Source organism: Physeter macrocephalus, chromosome 2 (genome assembly GCF_002837175.3).
Source record: "Physeter macrocephalus isolate SW-GA chromosome 2, ASM283717v5, whole genome shotgun sequence".
NCBI classification, from domain to species: Eukaryota; Metazoa; Chordata; class Mammalia; order Artiodactyla; family Physeteridae; genus Physeter; species Physeter macrocephalus.
The window spans coordinates 100,516,631-100,524,305 of NC_041215.1; the positions used below are offsets into that span (position 1 = coordinate 100,516,631).

At 43.1% G+C, this 7,675-nt stretch overlaps 1 long non-coding RNA gene across 1 annotated transcript; it reads right to left on the bottom strand.

Moving 5' to 3' along the window:
• Positions 1-932: 932 nt before the first annotated feature.
• On the bottom strand, positions 933-3,404 carry LOC102978921 (uncharacterized). The gene is made up of 3 exons (XR_448955.4): positions 3,339-3,404; positions 2,877-3,034; positions 933-1,317 (listed from the first exon to the last, which is right to left on the bottom strand). It is a non-coding gene; the product is annotated as an uncharacterized lncRNA (long non-coding RNA).
• Between the last annotated feature and the right edge of the window lie 4,271 nt (positions 3,405-7,675).

The following is a 7,675-nucleotide window of genomic DNA, read 5'->3' on the forward strand; positions in this document are numbered from 1 at the left end:
CCCACAGTCACAGAAAGAAGTTAAAAGAAAAGGGCAAAAGTTAGAATAAACTGTGGTGCTGGATTTGAGTGGGAATATCAGTATGAACTCATGTCTTGTTTATATATCCACACATTTACATACATGTAAAACATATATATATACACAGATAGATACAGATATATAGATATATTAATGTATATGCATGGGGTGGTATTTATAAATATATTTCCTATCTCTGTCTTCTGAGAGGAACTAGAAGCAGTGATAGCCTAGCATTCAGATTTTAAATACCATTCTTTAATAAAAAGAAACAGGGCTCCTTGGAGAAGTGGTTGAATCTATGGCTGGGCCAGGAAAATACAAGATGAGCCTGGAAATCTTGCAATGATAGAAAGTAGGGAAGTGCTTAAAGAAAAAAAAAAAAAAGAGACACAGTGGCTCCTTAATGGTCTCTGAATGGCCAAAGCTTGAACGATTTCAGCAATAAAAGAATAATGATAGGGCTTCCCTGGTGGCGCAGTGGCTGAGAGTCCGCCTGCCGATGCAGGGGACACGGGTTCGTGCCAGGGGACACGAGTCCGTGCCCTGGTCCGGGAAGATCCCACATGCCACGGAGCTGCTAGGCCCGTGACCCATGGCCGCTGAGCCTGCGCGTCCAGAGCCTGTGCTCCGTAACGGGAGAGGGCACAATAGTGAGAGGCCCGTGTACCACAAAAAAAAAAAATAAATAAAAATAAAGATATTGAATTATAACCCAAAGAATAAACTAAATATCCATAAGCTCATACTGATGTAAATAACTGAATAAATAAATAAATGGGAGAAAACATACAACTCCTCTCTACAAAAGAACTCCAACTAGTAAATGAGGAAAATAGAAAGCCACCATTAACACACCATAAAAGCTGTTAGCAAGAAAAACCAGCTAAATTTAGTGGGTGAAAGTTTAAGGAGAAACAGGATATTTGCACAGGCTTGAAGTGTCTCTCCCCAAATACTTATTAGTTATAGAGAAGAACACAGTAAGATTACTGGAGAAATCTAACAGGCATCACCTTAAGCAAGAGATGAATATTAACTTAAAACAGTAATAAGGCAGGCATATCATGTACCCCCGAATATGAGGCACCAAGAAGTACACAATATCACTTCTGTGGTATTTTGCCCAAATTGCATAACCTCAATCTAGTCATGAGAAATCATGACAAACCCAAATTGAGGGACATTTTACAAAATAACTGACCAGTAGTTTTCAAAGATCCTAAGGTCATGGAAGACAAAGGCTGAGGAAGGAGACAGGACAAGTAAACGCAATGTAGGATCCTGGATTGCATCCTGAAACAGAAAAAAGACATTAGTGGGTAAACTGATGAAATCCAAATGAAGTTTGTTGTTTCAGTAACTGTATCATACCACTACTAATTTCTTATGATGATTATAGAAGATTAGTCAGGAGAGTGAGACATAGCCTTTGTAGAAGCATTCAAAATTCATTCATTAATTCATTCACTAAACAAGGACTTACCAAGCCTCTACTGTCTGCCAGGCATTGTGCTTGCTGCTGAAAATTTTAAAATCAAAATAAAGAGAACAAAGGTCCCGTCCTCAAGTAGCTTACAGCCTAATCAAGGGGAGGTAAGGCACACTGACAATTATGCTGTACAATAAATACTTTGGGAGGGAATAGAATGGCTCTACAGAAGAGGTTACATTTCCGTTGAATTCACCAGACTGATAAGAGGGAGGGCATGCCTGGCAGAGGGTGCAGAGCCAGCAAGCACAAAGACGTGCCTGCAGGGCTTGAATTCAAGGTTCCCTTGGGGGGCCAGATGCAGGTGAGGCTGGTGGATTAGGCTGAAGCCATTAGAAATTTGGGCTTCATACTGTTCAATGGAAAACTAAAAGTTCAAGTGGGGAGCTATTAAATGTTTTTAAGCAAAGGAATAAGATAATCAGATTTACTTTCTCAAAAGATCATTTTAGTAGCTATATGAAGGATGCTTTGGGAAGAGTGATCAGAAAACCAGTTAGAAGGCTATCATAGTAGTCATGAGAGAGGATGGTCCTCATGGAATCCCTAGGATTTCCATAGCTGAAAAGACCTTGAGTGGGGTCAACAATGTGAAACTATTTATCAATTGAAAATCAAAAGGGAAATCAGAAAAAAAAACCCAATACGTTCAGGCACGTAAGAATAAAAGCAGACGTTTAATATAGTAAATTCTCAGGTGTCCAGAAACCCCTTCTCTAACAGATGAATTAGTTTATTGACGGCTTCAGATTTTCTCTAACTCTGTAATTGCCTGACTTAAGTTCTAATGTGGTTTACCAAATGGTAGACAGAGGAAAATAAATTAAAAACACTAAATTTAATCAATTTGCCTCCCTGACTGCTGTTTAATATGGAGAGTCAAGGAGAAGGTGAAAACTCCCATTACACTGAAGTGTGCAGATTATCTACCGAGTGCATACACATATCCCCCATCTTCATCCATAAATCAGAGGTCACTGCAAGAGAAAACCTACGAGTAATTGGCTCTTTGTATTGACGCTCTAAAATACTCTCCCACTTTTCATATTAAAAGCTTTATTTGGCCCCTTCACCTGAATAACGTTCGCGGTGCTCATTTCTCCTTCACCGGATGGCCCTACAGTTTGATGAATATGCCTTACAGCTGTGGCTTGGACATTCTCTCCGTCTCACGTGAGTCGCGTCTATCAGAACAACAATAGCCAGATCAATTCAGCCAGCCACTCGCTAAGCAAAGGAGAACTCATCTCGGGTCTGACTGCATTCACTTGAGGGCTAAAGTTATTCTCAGCTGCAAACCCAGAGAGACGAGAATAATACATTAATTGCCCTGGTGCTGGTAAAAGGTGTTCTGTCCAGCTACCTAAAACAAAGCCGTGTTGCCTTTTCACTGTAGAAGACTTCCCGGTAGGTGTGAATTCCCAGTCTTACAGCAAAACTCAGAAACGACTGCAGTTTTGTTCTCGGTGCTCTATCTCGTGTCGCAGCTACTTACAGTCAAACTGAGAAATACCTACTCACCTGGAGACAAAGCAAGAAATAAATTATGCTGAAGAGACAAAAAACCAGGGAGCACACATGTGTTTTACTCTCGCTCTGGCCATGATGAACGAGGATGGAGAGGGGCTTGTTTTTTTCTTCAATGAGAAGAATGTTTGAGCTCGGTATTTTTACCATTTTTTATGCTCATTAACAAAATCTTATTTTCCTGTCGTTCAGAAGTTACTTGATACTTTCATCCTTCCAAAACTAAAAACATTTTCTTCTCTTGGACTCCGACCGGCTGCAGGGTATTTGTCAAATGACCCAAACGCCGCACGCTCACCTGCATGGGATGGGTAACTTCGCAAAGCGGACCCCGCAGGACCTCCGGGAAGTGAGTGGGAGGAAACTACCTATCCCAGCGTGCCCCGCTCGCGAGCACAATGGAGATCTGTAGTCGTCCGGGTCACGGGGCTGCGCGTTTCGTGCGCGCCTCCGGATACCGGCCTCGGTCCCGCCCGGGGTGGAGGGCCCTCCAGGGCCGGGAAAACTGCGATTCCCGGCATGCCCTGCCACGGGTGCGCCTGCGTACGGGAGCTACCGTGCCGGGGAGCGGGTAGGTTTAAAGCGCTGTCTTAGTTCTATAGAAACCAGCCCACCTGCTGCCGGACAGAGCCACAGGCGGACAGATGGACTGTGGGGTGAGGCTGCGGGACCCTGGAAGGTTCGGAGTCCGCGGGGGCGAGTCGGCAGTTCAGATAAGGTCCCAGTCATCTCTCGCTGCCGCCCTCTCCCCTAGCTGGCGGAGTTTACTCTTGCCCTCTGGACCTCAGGACCCTGATTTATGGCGCTTCTGCGCTGGATGCCGGTGAAAACCGTTTAGGATCGAGGTTTGCATTGACCTGGCTCCAGCGGGGGAAGGATAGCCACCAGAGAGGGCCGCGCATAATCCCCAGTCCGACTTTTTCTTTATTTATACGTTAGGTTGGCGTTATAGGTTCCTGGGAAAGCCGTTTCGTTAATTTTCTGGTTTTGCCACCGGTTATCTTCCCTGGCCCACTCGTTAGAATGCAGGTGTCAGGAATTTACATTCGTTCATTGCTGTTTCCCCAGCTCCTACCAATTAGACTGGAACAAAGTTAAATTTTTGTTGAACTATACCGCTGTTTGCCACCCACAATGTCCCATGTACTGTCTGGGCTCTGAAGATAGAAAATGATTAAGAATCTGACCTTACTGAGGTGAAGCTTGGGTTAGTCTGGCTTGAATGCTCCACACTGATCTTGGATCGCCCAGGACTAGGTCCTTGAATCTTTTCTGTTCTCTGTTATCCAGTCTGCGCGGCTTTAAAAGCCATGTATATATTGACAGCTTCAGAATTTATATCCCCGGTTCACCTTTCTCCCCTGACTCCAAATCTACAAGTTCAGTCAGGTATTGGGCATCTTTCCTGTTTGAAATTTAACATTTCCCAAACAGCTCTTGATCTTTCCCCCTGAAACTTGTTCTTCCTAATAGGCTTTCATTGTCTCAGTTAATGGCAACACCGTGCTTCCAATGCATCCTTTCTCATCTAATCTATCAACCAAACCTATCTTTAAAATATGTCTGGACTCTGACCACTCCTTACTATTCCGTTGCTAGCAACCCGGTCCTAGCCAGCGGCATCTCCCCTGGGTTATCGCAGTAGCTTTACAACTGGTCTTCCTACTTTGCTGTTGTCTTTCTACTATCTCTGCCTGGCTACCATCTAGGCAGAGTGATCCAGTTAAAAGTTAAGGTAGATCACAACACTTCTCCACTCTAAACCCTCCAATAGCTCTGAAAGTAAAGGCAGACCTTTCCAACAGCCTTTAAGGCTCTATGTAACCTGTCCTGTTATTATTCTCTGACCTTACCTCCCAGTATTCTCTCCTTCACTTTGTGCTTCCCAGTCAAACTGACCTCCTTACTGTTTGTGGACGCATCAGGCCTTCTGACTTAGGGCCTTTGCACTCTCTGTTCACTCTTTCTGGACCTTCCTGTCCCATCCAGATGTCACTCCTGTACCTCCTTCACAGGTCTTTGCTTCAGTATCATCTCAGTGAGGTTTCCTTTGACCGCTCTGTTTAAAATGGAAGCCTGCACCACAGCCTCCCTCCCATCCTCTTTCCTACTTTTTCTCCATTGTACTTATCACCAGTGAAAAAACTATATATTTTACTTATTTCCTCAACTGGAATATAAGCTCCAGGAGGGCAAGGAGTTTGTCTCTTTTGATCATTGCTGCATTCCCTGGTGTCAAAACAGTTTCTGGCTCATGGTAGGCGTTCAGGAAATGTTTATTGGACATATGAGTAAATGAAGAAAATATTACTGACCAAATTATTTTCCAGTGGTTGTGATAAGCGACACTGAGTTCCTGGCCTGTTACTTTGGAACCAACAGCATGTAGTTGTAGCTATTGCCAGATATAAGAATGGATCCTGTGTCTACAGAAGCAAGTGTTGCCTTTTCAAAGCCACCTGGCTTTTACTAGTATATTACTTATGACATTTGTCTTATTCATGCCCTGCTTTCAGTGAGGTAACCTGAGCTCTCTGGAAATACTTTCCCTAAACATAGAGACAGCACTGTATTAATTTGATAATGATATATTTATGAAAGTAATTGCGAATTAACTTTTTTAAAAATAAAAGCTTATATCTTAGTATTTTTATTACCGTTGCTATCAAGCATCAGGGCTTAGGTTCAAGGCTGCATTCGACGATATTTGCTCCTTTTCAAAAACAGCAAAGCACAGATATGTTCAAGCTATAGTCTCTTTGCTGGAATATTAGCAATTAGAGCTAAGTTCTCTTCTTGTAAGAAGAGTTATGGCTTCTATCCCCATAAGTTATAGATAGAGTTGAAAGTCTGTAACTTCTTAATAACATATAGAGTTATAAGTCTACTGAACATGGAAATCATAGAAGTTTATATTTCTCACATAAGCAAAGATTGGAGGTTACTATTTTTATTTTTAAAAGTCACGTTAGGGGCTTCCCTGGTGGCGCAGTGGTTGAGAGTCCACCTGCCGATGCAGGGGACACGGGTTCGTGCCCCGGTCCGGGAAGATCCCACATGCCGCGGAGCAGCTGGGCCCGTGAGCCATGGCCGCTGAGCCTGCGCATCCGGAGCCTGTGCTCCGCAACGGGAGAGGCCACAACAGTGAGAGGCCCGCGTACTTCAAAAACAATAATAAAAATAAATAAATAAATAAAAAGTCAGGTTAATCCGAGCTTCCCTGGCCTTTTCCTTGTTTCTCAGATGCGGGTGATCCCCGACTCTTTGTTTACATTTAACAGTGAGGTATTGCATGGCTGACTTAAAGAGAGCCTTCAGAGTTCCGGGCATCATACTTCCCCTCCGGGGAAGGAAAGGACAGGTGCCATCATTTCTGTTCTTTTTATCAGAAAGAAAAAGTCTTGCCAGAAGCTTCTTGCAAACTCATGCCTAAAGTGTTACTGGCCAGGATATGTCACATGGATGTGCCAGCTGTAAGGGAGGGTGGAGACATGAACTTTTCAACTTCTTTTGGAGGGAGGACAAAGGAGCCAACTGCTTGTCACAAACCCCATTAAACACCCTTTCCGTACTTTTTCTCCCAACCCCAGTCCTGGTTTATTTCTGTGTTGGCAGCAGCCAGACAGCCGGTGGCAGAAAATGGAATGGAGGGTAAACCCATCTGGTATTTCTTCACTGTTACCTCTCTATTTTCTTCCCACCCCACACTATTGGTGGTTCCCCCAACCCTAGGCCTGGTTTCATGGCAGTAGAACCAGCCCTAAGGTTTGTCTTCGAGGTTCTTCTTTCTGTTACCTGAGGGACACTATCCTGGCCCATGTGGTAACCTGAGCAGGAAACTCCAAACCTGGCTTTTTTCAGAAATGTAGATGAACCCTACTTCACATCTTTGTGTATCCAGAGACTCTATTAATATCTGTGTCTACTTTTGTCATTCCCTTCAAGAATGAATTGAAAGCATGAAAAGCAGTTAATAGAAGAGAACTTCTTTACCCCCTGTCCTTAAGCTGATTGTTCACAGAAAATCTAAAGAATTCAAAAAGGTTATGTGTGTCAGAAATGCATTCTGTTTTATAGAGGAGCACAAAGGAGAGAAATCTTGGTCAGGAGCATAAAATAAGAATAAAAAGAAAATTTGTACCCTTTGACCTACATCATTCCATTTCCCCTATCTTCCATCCCCTGGCAACCACCATTCTATTCTGTTTCTATGAAATCAGATTTTTTTGTTTGGTTTTTAGAGTCCATATATAAGTGATACCACACACTATTTTTTCTCTGTCCAGCTTATTTCACTTAGCATAATGCCCTCCGGATTCATCCTGCAAATGGCAGGATTTCCTCTCATGTGGCTGAATAACATTCCATATATATATATATATATATATATATATATCACATCTTTATTCATCCACTGAAGGACGTTTAGGTTATCTCCATCTCTTGGCTATTGTGAATAATGGTGCAGTGAACATGGATATGCGGATATCTCAAGATACTGATTTTAGTTCCTTCAGGTATATACCCAGGAGTGCGGTTGCTGGATCATATGGTAGTTCCAGTTTTAATTTTTTGAGGAACCTCCATACTGTTTTCCATTATGGCTGTACCAGTTTACATTCCCACCAACAGTAC